Source organism: Amia ocellicauda, chromosome 10, assembly GCF_036373705.1.
Source record: "Amia ocellicauda isolate fAmiCal2 chromosome 10, fAmiCal2.hap1, whole genome shotgun sequence".
NCBI classification, from domain to species: Eukaryota; Metazoa; Chordata; class Actinopteri; order Amiiformes; family Amiidae; genus Amia; species Amia ocellicauda.
In genome coordinates this window covers 41,682,681-41,708,896 of record NC_089859.1, presented here as the reverse complement: position 1 = coordinate 41,708,896, position 26,216 = coordinate 41,682,681, and the positions used below count along the sequence as shown (strand labels likewise).

The window sequence follows — 26,216 nt, the reverse complement described above, 5'->3', positions numbered from 1 at the left end:
CAACTCTAAACTTTGTCTCACAGATGGTATTCTGATTTGTCTACATAATCTTTAAACTCCTTCTCTAGCATGTACTTGCTACTTGGGATGCTTGCAGCATCCCCACTACATAACCTTAACAGCTTCAGTAGGTCCTCCATTAAAGCCTCTGTTACATTGTGCTTCATGGAAAATGCGAGGATGTTCAGCCAACTGGCATCTGTGACATGGTCATTTGAGGGACCTGAAGACACCAGGTTTGATTGGTTGGTATTCTGTAACAAATGGGAAAGAATCCAAATTTGAGTGATCATAAGCAAAGTGTGTACCAAAAGAAACCTGTTTTACTCTAAATGTTGATATTCTTGTTCAACAATATGGCAAGCTGTTTTGACTGTTATTAATTCCCAGGATGTTCATCAAGATTAAAGCTAGTGTTCACAACCCACCCCACCATCTACCTGTATGCTCCTTTCACTTTTACAGACACAATAATACATTACATTTTAGCATTGCTGTTGTGCTTAGATTTATATTGGTGTCTTGAGATGGAAGCCATCTCCATAGGCTACAGATGAATATATTATTATGACATAAAATTATTAGCCATGCATAATATTTTACTGACAGTACTAATGCCAGGCTGCTAATTTATAGAATGCCTGTAAACCTAAAATGGGCGACATATCCTGCTGAGGGACACTAACATTGAGACGCTATGGCGAGCAGTGAAAGCATTGCTCTCATTTCTTGGTTTCATGTCGAAAGGGTGTTTGTTGTGAATATTTAGATATGGTGACTTCGTTCATTGTTCAGTTCACGGGCAGCATTTAAAAACAACATGACCAGCTGTAGTGGGAAATCTACTCGCCTTCAGATATGTTTGTCAATGCATTTTACAACATTTTAAACACATTTTTAAAACCTTAAAACTTAACATAACTTAAACTAAACATTATTTGTACAATTATGTTCAACAATAAGTATAATGCCTATTTATGAATATATTATAGTTTATCATATTTAATACACACATTTCTAGGGCCTATAAATTATCAATATGACCAAAACTTTGCTGGAAAAACAAGTTTTGCCTTGTTTTCCACCTGGTCCGAGTACGACGAGGAATCATTCTTTCTTCTTGGCAACTGTTAAAGCAACACAATTTTCGTTTCGCCATTTTGCATAATAGAAAACACATCGCTACATGTAGGCAAGTGAATTAGGGCCATAAGACCATACAATATGCCGATTGGTTGATGTTTGAACTGCTGCGCGGGATCCAATAGAAATCCAGATCACTGACTCATTGAAGCAGCCAGACAGCGGTAAAACGGGCCGTTGCTTTAAGTTTCAACAGAGGTTTCAGATCGATTAAACATGGATTTCTAACGTCACCCCGAAGGAAAGAATAATTGTATCTTGTTGTAATTATTACTCAGGGATTTGTGTTGATTCAGGTTGGTTCATTTAGTAATTTATAAGCAAAGTAGTTGGTTTGTTCAATAAGACAACAGTTGCAAGAGTTAAGGTTACCTTGCTAGGAGCTAACTGAGCCAGCAACAACTTTGATATTGCCCTTGCTTCGTGTATTTAGGTAACGTGAACTGGATTCATGTATTTGTTGGTTTATGTTGAATGGGTATTATACCGTTAACATTAGACTACATTTACTTTTTTTACTGTCAAGCGATTCAGTTTTGAATCTATTTCATTACACAAATCTACCTACGTTGGTCAGGGGCGGGTGGGTTAATTGAGTTAAAATATTTGAATCGCGTTAGTTTCTCACAACTAACGTTAATGAATCAGATTACCGCGTTAAATCGACAGCCCTCATTATCGATTGTACTAATCTTTCACAGATCTGCAGCTAACTTGCATGCAGCTGACATTTAGCTGGCCTAGCATTATGTCTGTGTCTGGCAAACTGGTCTTACAAAGCAAAAATGATGCCCATGACGCTACAATCAGACTCACAAGACACAAAACTGTGACCTTCCCATGTGAGATCTGATGAAACAGCCGTGATCTAAATTCACTAAAAGCCAAACTCTTCTAAAGCCCAAGGTGTGATGAGAAAGTTTGCAGTGGTCCAATGGGTCAGTGGGGAGGATGCTGGGATGTATAGCGAGGTGGAAACCGAAGCCATACGTAAATATGATGACACCAAGATGGATGACGATGGATACCCGCAAACTGACTGTTCAGCTGCTGTGGGATGGCAGAAAGGGAAAAAGCCAAAACATGGCTGGCCAGTGTACGCTGCCTCTATCAAGTTTGTGAGCAGTAAGTAGACCTATCTAATGCATTTAATTTGTTTTTACACTGTCGGGGCCAATAAATAATGTGAAGCTGTTATGATACACGGATATACGGATTCAGATGAAACTGATGTTGAGAATACACCGGTAAGACTGTTTGTATTCCACTGTCACCGAATGAATGTCATGCATATAATCACACACCATTTACTTAAGTACCAATTCACATAATAATACATTTGAACTTAAAAAACAAAGAAATCTGGTATTAAATCTAGGCTAAGTCCTACTGTTATTTAGAACAGTAAAACCAGCAGTGACAAAAAGTCTATGCAAGGGAAGTCAATCACCTTCATTTATATAGCGCTTTTAACAATATGAATTGTTTGAAAGCAGCTTTCCAGTGATAAGAAATGAAAGTGACAGAGATTGTTTTGGCTTTACAGCAGCTCTAGAATAAAGTTATTGTCCAGCTCAAGTTAGTTTTGATTGATTGACTTGCATGCGAAGATCATTAGTTATTAACGACAACGTTGTAACAGAAAACCCTTAACGCGCTCCGGCCGCCCATCCGCACAAAACAGAGCCTGGTGGCTCAACAACGCGCTCCCGGAAATAGGTTCCAAGGTGCGAGCGATTATCCGCTATCTGTGCGCAAACATACGCAACCTCTGCGCAAACACCGACAACAAAGTAACCTTCTTGTTTTTGCACCTGACTATGTCCAAAATATGCATGTCATTAAGAACTGTGATAACACTTTATTTGAATAGTCCAGAATGATGCATTAGTTAAGCATAAGTACACTAGTAATTCTGATTAGTAAGGACATATTACCCATTATTTAACATGTATTAAACATTTGAAGGATCAACATTCTTTCATATTAACAACTTAGCAAACCATATTATTTGTGTGTAGTAATGTACCTCACCATCTATTATGTTAACTGGACTATGTTTAGTTATCTTCTACTCATTGATTAGCATATTCTGTCTTGATAATCTCTGAATTGTGTTCAGGGGACGGGGTTTATGTCAATTCTAGGGTTAGTGATGTCACTAACCCAGCCGTTTGTTGTAGTCCTTAAAAAACGATTTCTTTAACAGCAAATATCTCCCTTTGCTTTGAACTTTGAGCTTCGTAACTTTGCAGATGTTGTTTATGCTCAAACAGCAACATTACACACTAACTAAAGTTAGAAAAGTGAAATCATATTCAAGCACCCCGTTAAAGCTCTGATTTCAGAGAGAAGCGCAGAGAGCTGCTATTTGATTTGCGCTCATTTCATTCCTAAAGTTTACACACATTCATTTCACACGGACATTATTGCCTAGTGATTTCAGACATTTAAGTTTCGTGATATGATCCCCTGGCTCACCTGTTATCCATCAAACACAAGCTGTGACTGTCTCAGCCTTAGCCGCATATTATTCGGCAAAATTATTCGTTATTGGTTTTGAAGCCATTATCCGTGCCTTTCCGAATAAGGTATTGTGCTTCGGGACACCCCTAGTGTAAATCTTTACAACAGGGAGTCCAATTCTCTTTAGTACTGTGTTGTTGGCAGTTTAGCCATAATTATTGCCTTATTCTAGGCCAATAAACATAAATATCACTGAATTAGTGCAATAATTAATGTGAATATAACTTTCACTTTAGAACAGGCGGTCAAATTGTCTTTCTTACAATATTTGAGCAATTTATAACTGTAAAACCAGCACTAATTAAACATAGTTACTAGCTTCATATTGTTCAGTTAATTTAATAGATACATTATGTATAAGGTACACTTATAAATTTCAATTAAAGAAGTGAATTTATAGTATTACCTTATCACGAATCCTGGAGTCTTGTAGAACTCAATTTCTGTAATAATTGGACGCAGACAGATATAAATTGTCAAATTTATTCAAAAACAAAGACTAAATGTAGCACTACACTAATTATACAAAAGGGAAAAACTAATTAAAATTCAACTCTAGATCAACAAATCAAAGACAAATCACTTCCGTGACCAAATCAAAGACCATGGGATCGCATATGATAACACACAAATCTTTAAACAAAAAAGGTTATAAACACATTGACTACAATACCGGTTAGTAAGACGAAGGTGAGTCTCTCATTAGTATTGTTAGTCAGACATTAAATAACTACGCAGGTTAGTATTTATGTCAGGTAACTTCTCGTTATATATATATATATCAGTCTCATTAACGTTTAGGTACAGAGAAAGATCCTATCATTACTTGTTACCACAATTTCCCTTAACTGATTATTATTCAATGATTAAGGATAGGCAGGGCCACCAATAATCTAATGTCTATTCACTTGTGTCAATTTCAGACTAAACAGTTAAACAGGAATGAGAAGATATTTCTCGGCGTTGACAGATTTTATTTCTAAAATTATCAACAAAACAGTTGAATGCAACACACATTTATATTTAAGAAAACTAAATGATATTACACATTCTAGAGTTATGAATCACAGATTAACATTTCTAATTGATTTCTTAAATGTCATGAATCACAAACTCCAAACTGTTAAACTTATGTGAACTTCATCGCAGAGAGGCCTCTCTGGCTTCGGGCTCAGATAACAGCACACGGCACGAGGTCCGTGTGGTTTGGAACAAAGGCAGTCCGGTTCGGCTTTGTCCAAGAACTTCCACTCAGTTGATGCACCTGGAAGTTGGGGTTTCGCGAATGTAGAGTCTTTTCCAAACAGATTTTCCATTGGTTTGAAGGCTCCAAGGTTGTGCACAAAATCTTCTTTGTAAGCAGGGTTCCACCGTAGTTACTTGAAGACAAAGTCTTTGAGGAAAGCAGGGCCCTGTTCGTTCCAAGGGTCAAGTTTCTTAAGACTCAAATAGCTATTTAAATGACTGACACTTTCGTATTCAGTCGACTTAGTCAATTGTCCAGCTGTAAAACTCCACTGATCAGGTGGGTCTGTAAAGTTATTTATTTAATAAAGTCCTTTAAAAGAATTCTTCGTACGGCTCAATCTCCTTCTCCCAGTTTAATTCTTCTGTTGCCGGCAAAGACTTGGTTGGTTTCTGGTTCCGGTTCTGGCAACAGAGCTACAGGTTGCGAGTTTCTGGTTCAGGTGAGAGAGAGAGTAAGAGAGAGAGACCGTGCGCTGTTCTTTATAGTCTGTCAGATCAATAGGTGATTGGTTCTTGATTTTTTTAGATTGGATTTCGGTTTCAGCCCCCAGTGTCCTATTGGAGGGGGGCTTGATTTATGACTGATGTCAATCCATGCCATCTTTTGGAAATGCCGGTTGGCCCGGGTTCGTAGCTCTATGTCGGGATTTCGGCTCTCGTCCACTTCAAAGAGTTTTTATTACCTACAGGCCCCTTTCTCCTATCTCATAGCAGGATTCCAAACTATTTGGCCTATTCTCGGTGCCATCCTCCCAAGACTGTCACTTTGATGTAAACCAGTTCACATGCTGATGAGTTAAGGAAATCTGATAAATTTGGGGGGGAGAGGTCTTCTTTAGATCAGTGCTTCAGCTCAGAGCTAAAATGCTCTTATCAGAATACACCCAACATAACGCTACACTGGTTAATTCTGTTCTGGGAAAACCACAATCCTGCAGGTTTAATAAGTCTCTCTACACATCAGTCCCTGAGTACCTTCAACCAATGGTCATTTTGACCAATTAAGCCCAAGAATTGAGTCAATTAAGTTGTCAAGGACTACCCAGTGAAGACGTGAACTCACGACTAGGTCACACTGTGAGCTCACCAGAGCAGACATTACACTGAGCTCACTGTGAGCTCACTTAGCGCTTTTCCAGCGACATGGTGCCGGTGCTGGAGCCGGAGCTGCTGCTCGGCCTGGGATCCAGCTGATCTTTTTTGAACCGGCCCGCTTTTCCACCGGTTTTGACGTCACTGGATGTGGGCGTTCCCAAGCATGGAGTAGAAGTGGAGAAACACAGCAATAGTAATCAGCACTGAGGCGACTGCGTCTTTAAACCCCATTTAACATCACAATCAAACTCATTCCGCGTCTATGGCAAATCGTAACCCTAATGTTACAAATGTTCCCTAAATATGTGTTTTGCAGAATACACAAGCAAACGTTATGGAATATCAGCATTTTATCGACACACATGATAGAACTTATTGTTCTTTAACATTGATGAGAATAATTAACATGAATAAACTTACTGCTGAAGATGTAACCCTTACCCAGTGGCTAACCCTAACTATGTTACAAATGTTCCCTAAACACTTATTTTGCAGGATCAATAAAAAATTGTTAGGATTTTTTAAACTTTTACTGACACACATAGTTAATAGCAATGTGTTATAACTTTACCGAAAATAATAATCTGTATATCTTTAATTGTTTAGACGTTATTAAGATATAATGCATCTTTCACATAGGGAACATTTGTAACATGTTAGGAAAAACAAACAAATGATTTGAAAATATTCATAATTACAGCATACAATTTGTCAGGCTTCATAACAATGGTATTTATAACATACTCTGTAAAAATCAAGCAAATAGCATTTGTGGTTCACGAGAAAATATGTATATATAATCAAAGCTATCAGACTATAGCAGCCGGTGTATGAAGACACATACGATTATACAGCATTATTTGGCAGCTTCGCAAGACCTAATTTGAAACGTTGTTGGTAAGTTAGATAATTAGTGGGGACCCGCTATTTGCAGTTCTTCCCCTCCATAATTGCTAAAATAAAGTTTTACTGACATTTTATTGACCCTACCACTGCATAGGGCACATCTGTAACATGAACGCTACTGAATGGCACATACATTGAAAACTACGGAGAACTGAGACAAATCCACTTTACACTTCATAAATAATCTTAAAACGTTTCCAACCAAGGCAACACCCACTTGAAATACGTTCATTCTCATTTTTGGTAAACAAAAAGAGAGATTGTTACATATGTTCCCTATGATGCATCTACAGAGAGAGAGAGAGAGAGACAGACAGACACTAACTCTCTCTCTCTCTCAGCTGGGAGTGTGTGGGAGGGGTCTGCAGTGAGCGGGAGTGCTGCTGAGAGCTCTGTCCTTTGGCTGCGTTTTTTTGTTGCTTTACTTTTTTCAGTTTGTTTATTTTGTCTTCTGTTTTCAGTGCTTTTCTTATTGTGGGGGAACAGGGGAGGGGAGGGGGGAGTACCGGTAGTTCTTCCCGGGTCGGGGGGTCGGACCCCCTGAATGCGTCTTTTGAAAAACTGACCCGACGCCATGGAGTCAAGATCGCTCCGGTGCAGTTCTGCCCCCTAGAGCAGTGTGTGTTAGCGGTTGGGGAGGTAGCAGGGTGTGAAAATATCAAGTCTGCTGCCATTGTTATCTTCTTAAAAACCACTGATCTGCTCAATCAGCTAGTGGCTAATGGCACAGTGTTAGACGACACTTTCACCCCGATGTTGCCGCTCGCTGCTCCTGCCCGGAAGGTAACGCTGTCTAACGTCCCTCCGTTCATCCGCACCGGCTCGGGCAGCTGATGTCCGGCATTAAGAGGGTCCCGCTGGGCTGCAAAGCCCCGCAACTGAAACACGTCGTGTCCTTCCGAAGGCAGCTGTATATGATCCTCAATAACATCAATGAGGATCTTAATGTCATTTTTAAATTTAAGATCGACAATACCGACTACGTCGTGTTCGCTACTTCGGAGTCCATGAAGTGTTTCAGGTGTGGGAGCGAGGGGCATGTCGTGAGGAACTGTCCCGAGCAGGACAGGGAGCGGGAGGAGGAGCGGGGCGACGCGGGGAGGAATAGAGACACCGGCCCGCAGCCACAGATGCAGCGGGCAGACAGAGATCGAGCCCCGGCGGAGGAGACAGTCGCCGGTCGGACCGATGGTACCACTGATGCCGTGACGGGGGAAGAGCTGCCCGGAGGCGATGACGCACAGCTGGGGGACGGGGTCGAGGCAGCGGGGGATAGTGACGACCGAGACGCCGGGGGGAGATGGTGTTGAGGCGGTGCACGGGGCGCTGGTTAGTGACGAGGAACAACCTCAGCAGCCAGCAGACGGGCGGACAGACACACAGGGTGTAGCCGAGGAGGAGGCAGGGCCAGGCTCGGCGGTACAAGCCGAGGCGCCGGGTGGAAAAAACGCACTAAGAAGGTGCTGGGAGGGAGCACGGACGGTGTTGGTAAATAGTGGCAGTAAAAGAAGTGGTGGCACAGTAGTGAAGCTGGGGTAGCGAGCGGCTTGGTGGGGAAAGGTCCGGCTACACGCTGGAGCATCGCGGCTCGGAGTGACAGTGAGGGCGGCTTCACGGATTCCTCTCTCGCCTCCTCGTCCTCGGTGAGTCAGAGCTGCAGTGAAGGATATCAGGAGGTTTTTAGAGAAAACGAAGGGAAAGAGGTCTGTTGTAGTGGAGCAGTTTTTCCCAGATCGTGCACGCCTGCTGGCCTCTATTAAGTTTTTACAGAAACCCTGACCTATCAATTTGTACAACACTCACTGAAAACCATGGTTGGGGTCAATTCCTGTTTTTCAATTCCAATTCCTCCTACAAATCAATTCAAAATTGCAATTACTTTTTGCATTCACAGAATATTCTTTATTGGAATTGAATTGAAAAGGGAATTAAAAATTGAATTGGAATTGACCCCAACCCTGTTGAAAACAAAACAAAAAATACAGATCTGGTTCTTCAAATCTTCACTCTGGTTTCATTCTGTGTCGTAGTTCATTTATCTTGCTGTTAATTGCACCACCAATTACACTCTTTGGGTTACTGGGCAATTTTTTCAAGGTAGCCCCTAAAAAACATGTCTCACATAGATTTAATGACTTGCACATAGATATATAAAAATCTTTTAATAAACATACCACATATCTTTGAGAAGGGTTCATTAGTTACATATTGCCACAGTAAATCAACATTTTTGTGTGTGGGTGTATTTAAACGTTTTGGTGTATGCTCTTAAACTTGTCTTACACTAGTTCATAGTAAAATCTGTACTTGGCGAAGCAGCTATGCAAAGGCAGTCTTTTCTCCATTAATACCTTGCTTAAGCATTACATTGATGTGGCACAACTGGACTGAAATGTGAAGTATTTGCTCAAAAGTCAAATTTAAATGAGACATGAAAGTTTATATTGTCAAGGATCCCATGGCACTATTCATTATTATTATGTATTAATATGTCTGAAGCATTAATCCAAGGTGATTTACAAGGTGTTGTTGAAAGAGTGACGTGGCTGAATTCTAAGTCAGGCTTCCCTCAATCAGGTCTAACAAATTTGTTATGACTCCACCTTTACTGCTGTGTAGTAATCTGCTGGTACAAAATGGCTGCACCCCAGAGGGTGGTGGGTGAAGTGAGTCTGTAGAGCACTTTGGGATCTTTCCAGCTGCTACATGTAAGGTATTATTATTTATTAATAAATTAACTCTAGTCTCTGAAACTAAAACAAAGGCCAAAGGAACATTTCAAATGCTAACCCTTTGTGTTCTATACAGTTAAAAAGGAGAGTTAGAAATTTTGTACAACAGCATTTACATACCATATATGGCTTCCACCTTTAAGCGATCCAGAGGTGTCTTTTTCTCCGAAGTTGGATCTCTCTTGCTGCCACCACCACGAAGATTGCTCTTTAATAATGTTGGAAAGTCAAAGACAGCAACCGTCAGGGTTCTTGCATATGACGTATTCGTGCTGCACCTCTCTGCAAGGATCCAGGACAGTTTGTCAATGTAAACTCCAGTGCCTGGGAATATTTCCACCTAAAAGACAATGGTAAATAAAAAACAAGTTTATCCCCAAACTATTCTTATATTATGTTAAGTGGAATACATTATCAGTAAGGCTGTGATTTTGTTACAGAAATGTGTTATTAAAGACCACAGTATGTCTCAATTCTAAGTTTATTAATTTACACACATAATAAAGTCAGTGAATCTGTGACACCCATAATTCAATTACATTCTTATTATCAACTATAACTATGAATATAACTGATAATGTAGCATCATTAGATTGTTTACAACCAATATTTGTTTTCAATATATATATTTTTACCTTGTCTTTGTAATATTGTAGACCAAGAGTGTTATACCTGTTTTGGTGATTCTTTGTCAGATTCAGAACAATTTGCTGTGGGGCTGTCAGAACCACTTGATGGTGACACACTTTTGTCTTCATTGCTGATAAATGTGGCTTTTGTTACAATTTTTTTCAGATTGTCCAAAAGGTCTGGAATCTCTGGAGAAAAAAACCTTAGTATTAAATGATAATCATTTCTAGTAATATATTTAATACAAAGTGAAAACAAAACCATCAATGCCTGCAATTATACTTGAGAGACTTGCTCTATGTTATTGGGAAACTGACCTTTTTGTGGGTCATTAACATTAGCTACGAAAAAAATAAAAAAGATAAAATACAACAATTACCAGGTCTAATGTAATGCATATAGTCATTAATGTAGGATTATGAAGTTATGTTGAAAAACTTTATTTAATAATCAGTATTATTAAACTATTAGACAGTGCACATTAAGAGTCTGTATTGTGGTTCTAGATTACTTCAGTATGATCAACTATAATACATTACTCTGGAATCTAAATTACTGAAGAATAACATTCATCAAGGTAAGGAATTATTTGCTATAAATAAAAAAACTTACCATCAACCATACGGTTTCGAAGACATTGTTTTTCATTTTTAAGTCTTGTGTTTTCCTTTTCGAGCTGCTTAACTTTTTGCTGTAGCTCAACTTCACTGGACTCTTTAAATGTCTGTAGAATATGACGGGATCTAATTCTTGAAGCTCCATCGGTTTTCTTTCTTATTTTGTGCTGTATTCAGAGAGGAAAAGAGTTTAAAATGAAAATATATATATATATGAATATGATTAAAAAAAAACAATCCTGCAATACATTTATTTAATATTTGCAGTAATTATCTCACCGGTAACTGTGGTTCATCAAGGTCACTACTCTCTTCATTTTAGGACAGGGCATTTTTGTTAGGTCATTAAGTTTTCTTCTTAGTTCGCCTTCTTTTCCTAAAATAAAAATAAAATAAATAAAACCCTGCATTATGTCCACAGATATTTGGGGATTATATTTATTTGTCATAAAAATACTGTGCTTTGACCATACAAATTAAGATGAACAGCCAACACTGAATCAAAACTGAAGTTAAATTATATCTGGTTTAATTTATTTTGTGATTTGGGGGATTTTATTGTAAAGCACAACACACAATAAATCGTTCTTACAAATGCCAGTCAAGTATGACGAGTTTTTAGCGCCCTCACCACCACCTACCATGTTATAAGAGTATGTTAGAAGTACAACACATTAATAACTTAAACATTCATTTCAAATATACTGTGATTGTATATATCAAATAGCATGTAAAGACTTTAATGTTTTTTTTTTAAATAAACATTGTTACCAGTCATAATGATCTGCGCTTCATGGACAGGCCATCCACCTTTTGGAGGTTTGTTCGTGTCTCTCCACTCTGCTCTGAAGTTTCGAGTCGTCTCTTCGTCATCATCAGCAATGCTGAATAAATCAAAATTGCGAAAGCAAGCAGTGGGAATCACGCTGTAAGAGTCTTTGTCGACCCCGCTTTCCCACTTCACCAACGCGTGCATCACCGCCATACTACCTTCACCTTCTCGTCCGTTTTTTCTGCGCCTTTTTCCCCCGACAAGTCACGGCACAAAAAACAGTCCCGCTCTGCATTCTGGTACTTGGCGTTCTTAATTACACCCTGTTGGTGTTATCGCATAGACCACTCGAGTATAAAGTACTACATATCCCATCAGTTACAGTTTTTTTTCATCTTCTGAAACTGCAATTTAGCACTTTCAACTGTTTCTTAGTGATTCCTAGAATTACTAACCGGTATTGTAGTCAATGTGTTTATAACCTTTTTTGTTTAACGATTTGTGTGTTATCCTATGGGATCCCATGGTCTTTGATTTGGTCACGGAAGTGATTTGTCTTTGATTTGTTGATCTAGAGTTGAATTTTAATTAGTTTTTCCCTTTTGTATAATTAGTGTAGTGCTACATTTAGTCTTTGTTTTTAAATAAATTTGACAATTTATATCTTTGGAATTGGTGTCTGCGTCCAATTATTACAGAAATTGAGTTCTACAAGACTCCAGGATTCGTGATAAGGTGATACTATGAATTCACTTCTTTAATTGAAATGTATAAGTGTACCTTACGCTACATATATGTATGTATGTATGTATGTCCAATTGCTTTGACAATACAAATTAATTGAATTGAGAGGGAGAGAGAGAGAGAGAGAGAGAGAGAGAGACAGACAGACAGACTGACAAACAGAAAAACAGACAGACACAGACACACACACACACAGAGCCAGCCAGCCAGCCAGCTCAGCGATGACATCACGAGCCTCTCTCAGCTGACTGCTATGACATCACAGAGCACGTACATTCCGTTGCTTGCCGTCTGTCAACCACTCAGTCACTGCCAGCCAGACTGGCTGGCTGGCTGGATGGGGGGGCTGCTTGCTGCTGCTGCGTACCTTAGCAAGCTTATTTGCTTGACCGGCCTTCCTACTCCTCTGCCCACATGCCCACCTATGCCCGATCTGCTGTTCACCTGGATCACAGCTCCGCCCCAACAAGGCAGAGCCCCCCAAGAATGGTACAAACTCACCCACGATCCCCTCCACGGAAAGCTTTAGCAAAAGGCAAAAGCGTTATACGTAATGAAGAGGAACCCGAGTCCAAGACGCATCCGACCAGCCATACATATTTGTGTGTATTAAAGATCACATTTTCTTACATTTAGTTTTTCTGTACTTTATTACATCTTATTGTGATTTATAAAAGTATTGTTTCTTTTCCATATGTATGTATGTATGTGTGTGTGTCTGTACGTGTGTGTGTGTGTGTGTGTGTGTGTGTGTGTGTGTGTGTGTGTGTGTGTGTATATGTCTCTCTGTGAAAGTGTGGGTGTGACAGTGTGTGTGAGTGTCTGTCTGTCTGTCTGTCATGTAACTCGCACATCTGTGAGGGCACCATTTTTGCAGAAGAGATGTACACATTTTGGAGCAACATATGCTGCCATCCAGACATCGTCTTTTCCAGGGACGTACCTGCATTTTTCAGCAGGATAACGCCAAACCACATTCTGCCCAGATTTCAAGCGCATGGTTGCATAGGCAGAGAGTGCGGGTGCTAGCATGGCCTGCCTGCAGTCCTGACCTGTCTCCGAATTGAGAATGTGTGGCGCACTATGAAGTGCAAATTAAGACAACGAAGGCCCTGTGCAGTTGCGCAGCTGAGGAAATGCATAATGGATGAATGGGGGAAAATCCCGCTTGCTAAACTTAACCAAGTGGTGTCTTCAGTGCCCAAGTGCTTAATAAGTGTTATTAAAAGAAAAGGTGATGTTACATAGTGGTAAACAGTCGACTGTCCCAACTTTCTTGGTTTCTTTTCACTGCTAATGAGATGCTGTAGAGTGAGTTAGTTATATTGCTTTCAGGAGCTCTAATCGTATTGATGAGTTCATGCAGCATTTGTAATTGAATTTCAAAAAGAAATCCTTGCTGTCTGGCCTGTGTGTATGAGATGTACTCTGTCAATCTTTGGCTAACAACTGAAACATTGGTAGAACAGAAATGGCAACATAAAAAAGAAAAGTACATTTTAAAAGAGCACATTAAATAGGATGAATATACAGTTTTTTACAATCACTTTGTCACTAATTTCAGAACCTTGATGTCATTTTTCAAAACTCTAGACACAAAACTCAAAACGGTCATCACTTGTAACACAGGCTGTCCAATGTTCAAAACATTGCATTGTGCATTCATATCTTTAAAGAAACCTAGCACTTGCAGACTTGTTGGTTCAAATAACTCATTTATCATGAAATACCATAGTAACATAGTAACACAGAAGATACCGATAGTTTCACTGTGTAGTTGTTCGTACAATCATTAAATATTGTAGTACAAAATATGTGATACATGTTTCATTATGGTACTACACATAAATACATCACTGTAAAAGGACTAGTAGAGAGAATACTACAGACACAGTGGAATCATTGAACAAAATCTGAAATGTATTGATGCAATACAATCAAATCACACCATAGGTTTCTTTGAATCCATGCAAAAATAATTAGCTACAAAAACGAACAAAACTACAGTAAAATGTCAACTGCAGTGTTCCTCACCTGGCTTAGTGTAAAACAAAGGATTGATTACTGTACTTCTGAATTTCCATCAGCCCTGTGTTCAGGTTCAGGTTCTCACAACCATTTTTCACAAGAGGCATCTTGAAACTGAACATACCTGAACATACTCAGTCATCAGCTGCTTCACTCTGTCTGCATTTCTTTCAAAAGGCACACTATACTCTGTGCTACACATTGGTATGCAGTATACAGTCATTTGACAATTGAGAGTAGCCTAATGTTTAGTGCATGCTGAAGACTTGCCGCTTCTCAGTACGGACATTTCTGATGATTGAGGCCACAGTTGATCCTGAGTTGATTCTGAGGTTTGATTGAATCATTGTAGCTGCCTCAGTCATGGTCATGCCATGATTTACAACATGTTCTACAACTATTTCTCGGATTTCACTGGACACTATTTGCTGTTGCTGCCGCTGTCTGGTCCGTGGCCTTGTCCTCTACCACGTTCCCCCAACACCTCTCAAATGAGGCCCATGGCTGCCTCTCTGGTGAGGCCTAAGCCCTCCTCTATGACGAGGCCCACGACCACCTCTCAGAAGGGGTGCATGTCCCCTTCCATTCCTTTGACCACCACGTCTTCCTCCTCCCACTGCTTGACCTCTATTGTGACCTGGATGACCTGCCGGCTCCATGTTATCACTGTGTTGCTCGGGTGGATAGCACTCATTTCACTCGATACTCGTACCACAATGTGAAATCAATCATCAATAACCAGTTGGCAGTATTGGAAAAGCAATTACAAGGGCCTGCATACATACAGTAATGTCAAATCTGATGTGGAAGAACAATCATCTTCAACCAGGTTGGAGCGTTAGTTGCAATGCCTTTAATACACGCAGCGTGGAGAGGAACAGTGACTCAAGAAGATCCCAAAGTCGCTCTGCCTTCATTTTAACAGTCAGAGCTTTTATACACAAAAATCAAAGAGCTGGTTATAATCAGAAAGTCATTACTATGTTATCTTAAAAGTTAGCTAAGCAGAATTTATATCATTATAGGACAGAGTTCATAGATCAACACATGGATTAGGCAGCAGGCACTTCAATCATACTGTTTGACATTGTCTCCAAGATTCTCATCGTAAATAACAAGCAGAAATCAAACTACCTTCTGGCCTGACCTTCTAGCTTGACCTTATCTTTCTTAAGTATACAAGAGAGAAAAACAGGTATTAGAGAAAGAATTTCTAACTTTCCTTCCACACTGAAAACATGGTGTGGAAAAGTGCTACATGATGATGAATGATGATGAAATATTACATCCATAGATAATGTAGTCCAACTGGTTCATGCTCCTCGGTTATTGGTGTCAATGGATCTCATTATCCTGAAACTTTCATGATCGAAACATGGAATACTGTTCGTCAGTTTCCATAAAACTATGAATTAAGAGTAATGCAACAGTCACTTATCATTTGGGCAGCTGTATCAATTGATAGTTAGATCTTTGTAATGAAATGAATAGACAGTGATCTCAGATGTAATGTGTGAATTGCATTTTGAAATGGTAATACTTTGACGTTAAGTTGTATCATTTTAGTTCAATGAACAAATGATCTGAGGTTGATGTGTATTGTATCCAAGCAATTGAAAAATGTGCATTTTGATCATCGGGTGTGAGTTTTGTGTCTAGAGTTTTGAAAAATGACATCAAGGTTCTGAAATGAGTGCCAAAGTGATTGTAAAAAAGTGTAATATCAGGGGACAGTGGCTATTAGTGATCTGGCCTTCCATGGCCTCTGTATTAATGTAACAGGTCACATTGTATGTGTACACTGATACTTGATAGTATAATATAGTACAAGTAAAAAACATACATAGGTATCATAGAAGTATTTTGCAGAAATGATTAAGGATACTTATCAAAATGGAGAGGAAATGCTAAATCCAGTCTCCCCAGGCTGAGCTTCTATTGCTACACCTGCTAAGTGGCTGCTGGCCCCACTATATGGATAGAGCCACACCAAGTACAAGAGTCTCCCCATTGCTATTTATATCTCCCTATCCAGTCTTCTATACGTGTCAGGTATACAAGTGTGTGTGTGTGTGTGTGTGTGAAAGTGTGTGTGAGTGTCTGTCTGTCTGTCTGTCATGTAACTTGCACATCTGTTAGGGCACCATTAATGCAGAGATGTACACATATTGTTTATTTTCCATATATATGTATGTATGTATGTATGCATGTCCAATTGCTTTGACAATACAAATGCACTGAATTGAGACAGAGAGAGAGAGAGAGAGAGAGAGAGAGGTGCTAAGGCACATTTGTAACATAAATTAGGGAACATTTGAAACATGCTTAGGGAACATTCATAAGAACATAAGAACATAAGAACATAAGAAAGTTTACAAACGAGAGGAGGCCATTCGACCCATCATGCTCGTTTGGTGTCCATTAATATCTAAGTGATCCATGGATCCTATCCAGTCTATTTTTAAATGTTCCCAAACTTTCAGCTTCTACCACTTTCCATCTTGAATGCCTTGAAGCCCAATTTCCATTTGTTGTCCCCTGGTGCGTGTGTCCCTGCTGATCTGGAAAAGCTCCTCTGGTTTGAGGAACCTTTCATGATTTTGAAGACTTGGATCAAGTCCCCACGTAATCTCCTCTGTTCCAGGGTGAAAAGGTTCAGTTCCCTCAGTCTCTCCGAGTAGGACTTTCCCTTCAGACCTGGAATAAGTCTGGTTGCTCTCCTCTGAACTGTCTCTAAAGCAGCAATATCCTTCTTGAAGTGTGGTGCCCAGAACTGTACACAGTATTCCAGATGAGGTCTAGCGCATTGTACAGTCTTAACATTACTTAAATTCTACACTTTTGACGATATACCCTAGCATTCTGTATGCCTATTGTATTGCTTCCCCACATTGTTTGGATGGAGAAAGTGAATCCACATAGATTCCTAGGTCTTCTCATGCATTACTTCATCTAGATCTGTACCTCCCATAGTGTAATTATAGTGGACATTTTTGTTTTACTGCATGTATTACCTTGCACTTGTCCACATTGAATTTCATTTGCCAGGTGTCAGCCCACAACTGAATTTATCTAAGTTCCTCTGAATAGCATGTGCTGCCAAGATTGTATCTGCTAAGCCACCTATTTTAGTATCATCTGCAAATTTGACAAGGTTGCTAAGTATCCCAGAGTCCAGATCATTAATATAGATTAGAAAAAGCAAAGGCCCTAGTACTGATCCCTGTGGAACTCCACTAACAACCTCACTCCAGTTAGAAGTGACTCCTCTAATCTGTTTCCTATACATCAACCAGTTCATAATCCATCTACTTACATGACCCTGAATGCCTACAGCTTCCAATTTGAGGATCAGTCTTTGGTGTGGAACCTTATCAAAAGCTTTTTGGAAATCTAAGTATATCATATCATATGCTTTCACGTGATCTACAGCTGCAGTTGCATGTTCAAAAAAATGTATTAAGTTAGTAAGACATGATCTGCCTCGTCTAAACCCATGTTGACTATCTCCAAGAATATGGTTTTCATTGAGATGCTCCTCTATTTTCTGTCTAATCATTTTTTCCAACATTTTACAGGTGATGCAGGTGAGACTGATTGGTCTGTAATTTCCTGGCTCAGTTTTGTCCCCTTTCTTGTGGATTGGTATGAAATTTGCTGTCTTCCAGTCAGTGGGAACATCCCCTGTTCTAAGTGTCATTTGAAATAATCGAGTTAACGGCCTATACATAATTTCCCTCATTTCTTTAAGTACTGTTGGAAATATCCCATCTGGCCCAGGTGATTTGTTTGATTTTAATTCTGCTAGTCCCTTTAGTACCTCCTCCTCATTTATCCTGATCTCTCTTAGGGTTTGACTGGATTGATTGTCAACCTGTGGCATGTCATCTGTTTTTTCTTTTGTAAAAACCTCTGTGAAATACTCATTTAGAATATTTGCCACATCTTGTTCGTTTTCCAAGATACCTCCATTTTTGCCCTTTATCTGTTTCACCTCCTCCTTAATTGACCGCTTGCTGTTGTAATTTTGAAAAAAGCTCATTGCATTGGTTGTAGCTCCAAGAGCTATGTTTCTTTCTATTTCCCTCTTTGCTTTCCTGATCCCTTCCTTAAGATCTCTTTGCAGCTCAACATATTCTATGTATTTTGTTTCATCACCATCCCTTTTGTATGTGCTATACAACATTTTCTTCCTCTTTATATTTTTTTGCATGCCTCTGGTTTGTATGTATGTATGTATGTATGTATGTATGTATGTATGTGTGGAAGGAAAGTTAGAAATTCTTTTCTCACAACTGTTTTTCTCTCTTGTATACTTAAGAAAGATAAGGTCAAGCTAGAAGGTCAGGAGGCCATAAGGTAGTTTGATTTCTCTTTGTTATTTACAATGAGAACCTTGGAGACAATGTCAAACAGAATGACCTACGTGCCTGTTCCCTAATACCATGTATAGACCTATGAACTCTGTTCGATAATGATATATGTTCTGCTTAGCTAGCCTTTAAGATAACATAGTAATGACTTTCTAGCACGTATGTATGTATGTATGTATATATATATATATATATATATATATATATATATATATATATGTATGAATGTATGTATGTATGTCCAATTGCTTTTGACAATACAAATGAATTGAGAGGGAGAGAGAGAGAGAGAGAGACAGACAGACAGACTGACAAACAGAAAAACAGACACACACACAAACACACACACACACAGAGCCAGCCAGCACGCCAGCCAGCCAGCCAGCCAGCCAGCTCAGCGATGACATCACGAGCCTCTCTCAGCTGACTGCTATGACATCACAGAGCACGTACATTCCGTTGCTTGCCGTCTGTCAACCACTCAGTCACTGCCAGCCAGACTGGCTGGCTGGCTGGATGTGGGGGCTGCTTGCTGCTGCTGCGTACCTTAGCAAGCTTATTTGCTTGACCGGCCTTCCTACTCCTCTGCCCACATGCCCACCTATGCCTCTACTCCAAGATACTTATACAATAGAAAAACTATGGTAATAATAATATAGCCCAAGACAAAAAATATTAATCTTTCTAGACTGTATTAAAGTTCAGCACTTCGGAAAAATAGAATTATTTTGTATTTCAATAAAACAAAAATTATTACTGGTATCCACACACCCAACCAATGTAAATGTCACGGACGGTGTTAATTAGCTCCTTAATCACCATTAGTTATTATATTTATATTTCACTTCACTTTATGCAATATGGCTTGTGTATTTTGTTTGGTTCTATATTGCCATTATTTTGTGTGTTGATTATCTTTCACTTTATTGTTTAATTTGTTATTCACTTAGTATTATTTTGATTGTTTGCACGCGTGCCTTATTATTTTTGTTTCTTCTTTCTTTCACAACTCACCTGGGTCCACCTGCACTCTTCACACGCGTCCCCACTTAATCACCCTGCCCTGGGAGAGGAGAGGATTATCTGCTGTAGTCCACTTTCCAATGTGGGAGGTCTCTGCGGCTCATATCTCATTCAATTATTTATTCATTTATCCTACATCAAGTTTATTTATTTTCCCACGTTTCATTCAATCACCATCAGAAGCTCTCTGTGCTAAAAGTGGCAGCACATTTGTCTCACACACATCAAACTCACCTTTTCCTGCTTCCCAAGCCTTATCAACTTACTCAGACCCTCGTCAACTTACTCAAACCCTCTTCAACTTTGGTTAACATTGCTCTGCATTCTAACAGCTATTCTTTCTCCTATTCTTAATTTCTTACAAGAAATGTATTCAGGTTTTTTTATCAATATGTTTTATTTATATTTATACAGATGTCACTCCATTATTCGTTTATTGAAGTCATATATGTACCTAACAAAATATTAGCCAATAGGCCATTGATCTCAATAATGATTCCCATAATCCTAGGACACCTTCTCTTTTACTCTTCCTTTCCATTCTTACTTTTCTCCTGTAAAGCATTTTATATTACTTGAGCTTACTTATTCTATAGTTGTAATCTTATATTTCTGCGGTATCTTACCCTTTTCCTACATCACTCATCTTAAAACCATGGTCTACTTTGACTTTCATTTCATGTATTATATGCTAGGCACCAATAACCAAACATTTTCTGAAAGACTGTAACATGTCACCAGACTGTTTACATTCTCCTGCTTTCACAGGCTGTCAGGGCTGCACCAGGCTCTCTTCTAGCCTTTCGTTTCCTTGAATTTGACTTTTGACAGAGCTTGTCCATAACATGATGTTTAACAAACAAATTCTGGTTCTTCTTGTGGAGACACCATGACTATTTATGTATTACTATTATTATCCATCTGTTTATTCAATGTATATTTTGGATTACTTTTCTTATAATAGTCTTTCTCTCTGATTTCTGATGCTTGAGGCACTCTGTATAGAGCCAAAGATCCTCATGAATATGATGAATCTGTTGTTACATTTTTAAATATAATTCTAAAATGATTGCCAAAACATAGACATTTACCTTATATCACCTTCAAACTATACATATACATAAACACACAAAGCACATACACATTGATATCTAAAGATAATTCAGATATCCGATCTGTGGCATGTTTTATTGACCCTGCAGTGTCTCAAACAGCCCTTATAACTTATTATTTAAGCTTATGATTATTTAGAATAAAATGTCAAATAATCCCACTCGATTATTTCATTATTTCACTATCTCAGTTTTCTTGATCCATTGTGAAAAAGTTCTGTTATTTCCTCCTCATCTGTAGAGGCTACATTAGCCCACTCCCCGGTCTGATATTCTCGTAGTAACTGTATCCAAATGTTGGGCGGACATTTAGCCTTCACGATGATGTGTACATCGTGCGGGTGAAGGAGGTGAATAACCATCTTTTCATCTAGAATATCCCAAAAAGTTGTGTTACCCTGGTTTGGTTTTAATTTTGGGAGGGACGCCCATATCATTTCTTTTTCTCCTGGGGAGAAGGGGACATGGGTTTTAGTCGTATAGACTATTGATTGACCTTCCTCTTTACTCTGTCTAGTTTTGACTTGCATGGGTGCAGCTGGGACCGTTTTCAGAGCGGTCAGATCTGGATACAATGTATTATTATAACCAAAATCAGTGATTGATTTATATTCCGGATTATATGGGGGAGGAGCGCTAGCAAAACCTCCTTTTTCATATTCCCATGCTTTGCGATCTAAATCATCCCAATCGGGCCTGTCGTCCTCGGAGTGATCTGTGTCGCGACGCGCTCCTAACACGGCAGCACATCGCGCACCTACACCTTCACCTTTTCTGACCACTTTTCTTGCCCTTCTAATTTGCCTTGTAGTTCTATTAATTCTATCGTATTTTTCACAACTTCTTCTCTCAATTCACATTACTGTTTATGATGATCTTCCATTTCTGTTATTTTCTTTTCTTGATTCTCACCAACCTGACACAATATCACAATTCCTTTCTCTGTCTTATCTGGTTGTTGTTGCTTCCACCAGTCCCGGTGCTCCTTCGGAGACCAGTCTTTCTCCCAACTTCCTTCCAACATTTTCTTCTCTACATTCTGTTTTTTTATTTCTCAAAAAACCAATAATGCTGGTGTCACTCACTGTGACGATTTATCTGAAATATTACATTATTATATATTATATTATGTATATATATTATAATAAAAACAAACACTCCAGTAAGGTACGGACACCCGTACATGACACTGGCTAAGGTAAGGGAACCCATAAACAACCATAAGCACCCCCGGACCTAGGACAGACTGTAACTTGCTAACTTGCTAACTGTTTTGTTTGCTTCACATCGTTTGCTGCTAGTTGCATGCCAAACGAGTTCGTTCTGTCCAAAATATAAGCTTTTTTTCTTCTAATAAACTCAATAAAAATACAGTGCACTAGCAACTATTTCCCTTTCAAAAGTTGTAGTCCCGTTTCAGTTAAAACAAAATGTGTTCTTCAAACAAAGAAAATACTTGTGTTTCTTTTCCCTCTTTACCTGCTCTTATCACAAAGCTTCTCAACACAATCTCAGGTGCAGGTGCACTCTGCGCTATCCTTTGCCCGAGCTTTGTCCAGGAAAACTCACTGTAGCCATCTTAGTTCAACACGGGCTCTCCTTACCTGCGAGTCACACGGGTCCAGTTCACGTTGCAAGTGAACAGTCTCTTCTCAGAAACAATAAGGAAACTTGGAAAGAAACACAATCCCAGGTCGGTGTTAAAAAAAAAGTTCTTTGTTTTCATATTAAAAGAAAACATTTGTATTTTCTCTGCACACTTCACAGCTCCAATTAGCACACTCAACTAATCCCTGCCCCCCTCAGAACCGTCACTAAAGAAAGGTACTCACAGTCATTTTAAATATGACATCCTGTAGTGTTTGTTTTCAAAATATGATCTTATTATCACTTGAACCAAATAAATCCTTTGACCCACTAATACCAAATTACAGTTAGGGGGGCCACAGATGTGATTTGAAAATACGATCTTCCATGTCTTTCTGTTGTGTTTTGACCTGGGGATCTGTAATTGTCCAAGTGGCTACTGCACATGTACTTATTTAATATTAAATGTGTTATTTAATTAGGCTTGGTTCTGGTGAGCATGTACAAGACGTCAGCTTTTTAAATAACTGTGTGTATTGGATCATACACATTTTAGAAATACTCTCTCAAACTTCCCGCATTGGTACCTCACCAGGGAGGTAGAAAACAGCAATAGCATTGAAAAAGTGTGATTGTAGTTCTGCTCTTCTGCAATATATTTCTACAATATCTTTAACATCTTCTTTAACATTGTTTTAAAGGCTGGGACCAATATGGTGGAATATCTCCAACACACGGACATTGAGAGACTCGACCCCTTTGTGCTGCTGCTCAGAGACCAACTCTCAGTTGTCTCTGAGTAGGCTATGGATCAACTTCCTTTCCTAATATGAAGGAGACCATGGATACAAAACCTATGAAAAACAGGTGATTATTGTTATTCTTCTCATTATAAACTACTTAATACATCTCTCCCATAAAGTACAACAGGATAGTGGTGACGTCATTCAGGATTGGATTGCCATTGGTCAAAAGCCCTCTGAGAGAAATTGTGTGGCGACACTCCACACTCTTAGAAGAAATTGTTCTGCACAGAACCATAAAGGGTTCCTCGAGTAATCGCTCTGGTGGATCCCTTTATGGTTCTATGTAGAACCCCTTCAAAGGGGTTACATGAAGAACCCCCAAACATAGCGTTCTACACAGAACCATTCGTTTTAAAATGTTATATATAGAACCCATTCAAAAGGGGGACACGTGCTATACCTGAATTTGTTTTCCAAATACAATCTTTAAAAAATGTATGAGTTCATATATACACACACACATACACAACGTAGAAATCGCACTACTAGTGAAGTAACTTCATTTACATTATATGCCACAACTCCTCAATTTGGAACGCAAAAACAAGACATCTGATGTAAAAGTGTAAACTAATTACGAACAGCACTTTTGATTTTTATCTTCAATTCAGGGGCTACTTATTCGCACAGTAAACTGTATTCTCTCTTCAGAGTGACTGGAATGTTTTTGCCTACATTCAACTTAAATATGAAAGTTTCCAAAAACGGCATAGTTTTCTTTAAGGCTATTCAATGCCAAACACAAAATTCTCTCTGCTTTCAGTGCTTGTCCTTCAGCACAATTACACAGGTTCATGATGTTCTCATTTCAATACATTGTTTTCTTATTTAAACTATTTGACTTTGAGCTTACATTGAGAATAAAATCACTTTTGCAAGTAAAACCTGGCCAAGAAAGGAAGCAGCACTACAATAAAACAATACACAGAATACAAAGCAGTTCCTTCAAAAGTGAAAGTGATAAAGAGTGATGTCTGTCAGTAAATTACGTTGAGATACATATTGGTTATTTTGAATTAGGAGTCCAACTTCAATAACTTCTATTAACAAGCCAAAATACAGATCAGAATTACGGCTAATTGAAAATAATATGTAGCGCCTAGGTAAGCTTGGATGTGTTCAGAGAAACACTAAAAACGGACCTTCCTCACACCCGTCTTGTTGAGGTGGACGTGGTCATACAGGTGATGTGGCTGGATGTCTCAGTGGTGTGCCAGGTGGACGTTGGGGAGGAGGGCACATCTTCGGGATACTTCTGCGTTGATGGCCTGGATGATGTGCAGGGGCACGTCTGTGCGGGGCAGCAGTGTGGAGATGGTGATTTTGGCAGTTTGGAATTCCTCTGTGGCTTTCTTTGCCACCTGTCTCAGGGCTGAGGCCACATCGCCCCTGCGGGCACTCAGGTCGTTAGTGCCGGTGTGGATGAGGATGTGTTTGACCTGGCACAGCCTCCTCTTGGAGAGCAGCTCCAGGGCTCTCTGTGCTGTCGGGCACCAAAGCTTTTTCACTTTTCGCCCAGGGAAGAGGCGCCTCTCATCCAGGAACTTCCCATTGGAGTCGCTCAGAATGACCACCTCTGTGTTGACCTGCCACTCCGGGTTTTGCGTCGGGAGTGGTGGGGGCAGCGGGTGTGTTTTAGGGGAGTGGCGTTTCAGGGGTTTGTGTATTAGTGGCAGGTCTGGTGATAGTGGGGGTGTCAGGAGTGGTGGGGAGTGTGGGTGGATCAGTGGGTGCGTCAGTGGGTGCGTCAGGGGTTGTAGGTGTTGTGGGGTCAGTGCAGTGCAGTCTCTGTGCTCCTCTCTTAGCTCCTCCAGCTGGCTCTGCAGGCTCCTCAGCTGGCTGTGCTGGGGTGTCCTGGTCAGCTCCTCCCTCGCTCTGTGCAGCTCCGTCCTCAGGGTTTGGCTCTGCTCCTCCTGGTCTCTCACTGCTGCTCTCAGCTTATGGATCTCAGCCTTGTGGTGCATCTTTAGTCCCTGAACTCCGCAAACTTCAGCTCCAGCACTGATAGGCATTCCTTTAGTGTTTTAATGTTGCTGGAGAGTTTTGGGGAGACAGGGGGGCAGTCTGTGGGAGATGGGGCACTGTCTGGCTCCGTGTGGCTGGGGGCAGACTGCAGGGTGGCCGGCTCTGGCTCGTGTTTCTCTACCTCAGTCTGCTGCTTTGAGGTGTGGAAGCCGAGAGATAATTGGTCCAGGCTGCTCTCGCTGTCCTGCACCATGATGGTCCCGTTGTGGTATACATTAAAAGTGAGCATCACACTGTCTGTGTCTTTCTCTACCAGCACTGAGATCTGCCTGCCTCTGCTAATGCCCCTCTTGTTGTTATTGGGGTATGTCTGGCACAGGGTTTTGTGAAAGGCGGTGGGGTACTGAGTGTAGAACAGTAGATTGTTCTTGACCCTGTTTTCTCCTTTACCGGTGTAGTCTAGGATGAGGGTCTCAGGAGATGCTCTCATCACAGCTTGTTTGTAGTCCTTCTTAGCCTGTGCAGAGCGAATGTCTTCAGGGTATCGGATTTCAAAAGGCAGCTCTGCAGTCAGACTGCTGTTCGATAGATTTCTATCAGTCTCAGTGGCAGTTGGGCTCTCTCCTACTGTCACTCTATTCAAATCGGAGCTCTGCATTTTCATTGGCTGAGTCAACTACTGAGAATGCTTATTTATTTTATTAATACATATTTTTTTGTTTAATTATTTGTCTCTTACCTCCAATTCTTGTCTTCAGCTTTTCTTTTCTGACTTTTCTTCCTGAACTGTCTCTCTGCTTTCTTCTTTTTGTGTTTCTCTTAAAATTATTATTTTTTGAATACTTTTTCTTCTGAATTTCTATTCCATGTCTTCTGTGTATGTTTATAGTTCTATATATTCATTTGTAA

General features: G+C 39.8%; 1 non-coding gene across 1 annotated transcript; it reads right to left on the bottom strand.

Moving 5' to 3' along the window:
* Positions 1–12,871: 12,871 nt before the first annotated feature.
* LOC136762259 (U5 spliceosomal RNA) lies at positions 12,872–12,986 on the bottom strand. The gene has a single exon (XR_010820465.1). It is a non-coding gene; the product is annotated as a U5 spliceosomal RNA (small nuclear RNA).
* Between the last annotated feature and the right edge of the window lie 13,230 nt (positions 12,987–26,216).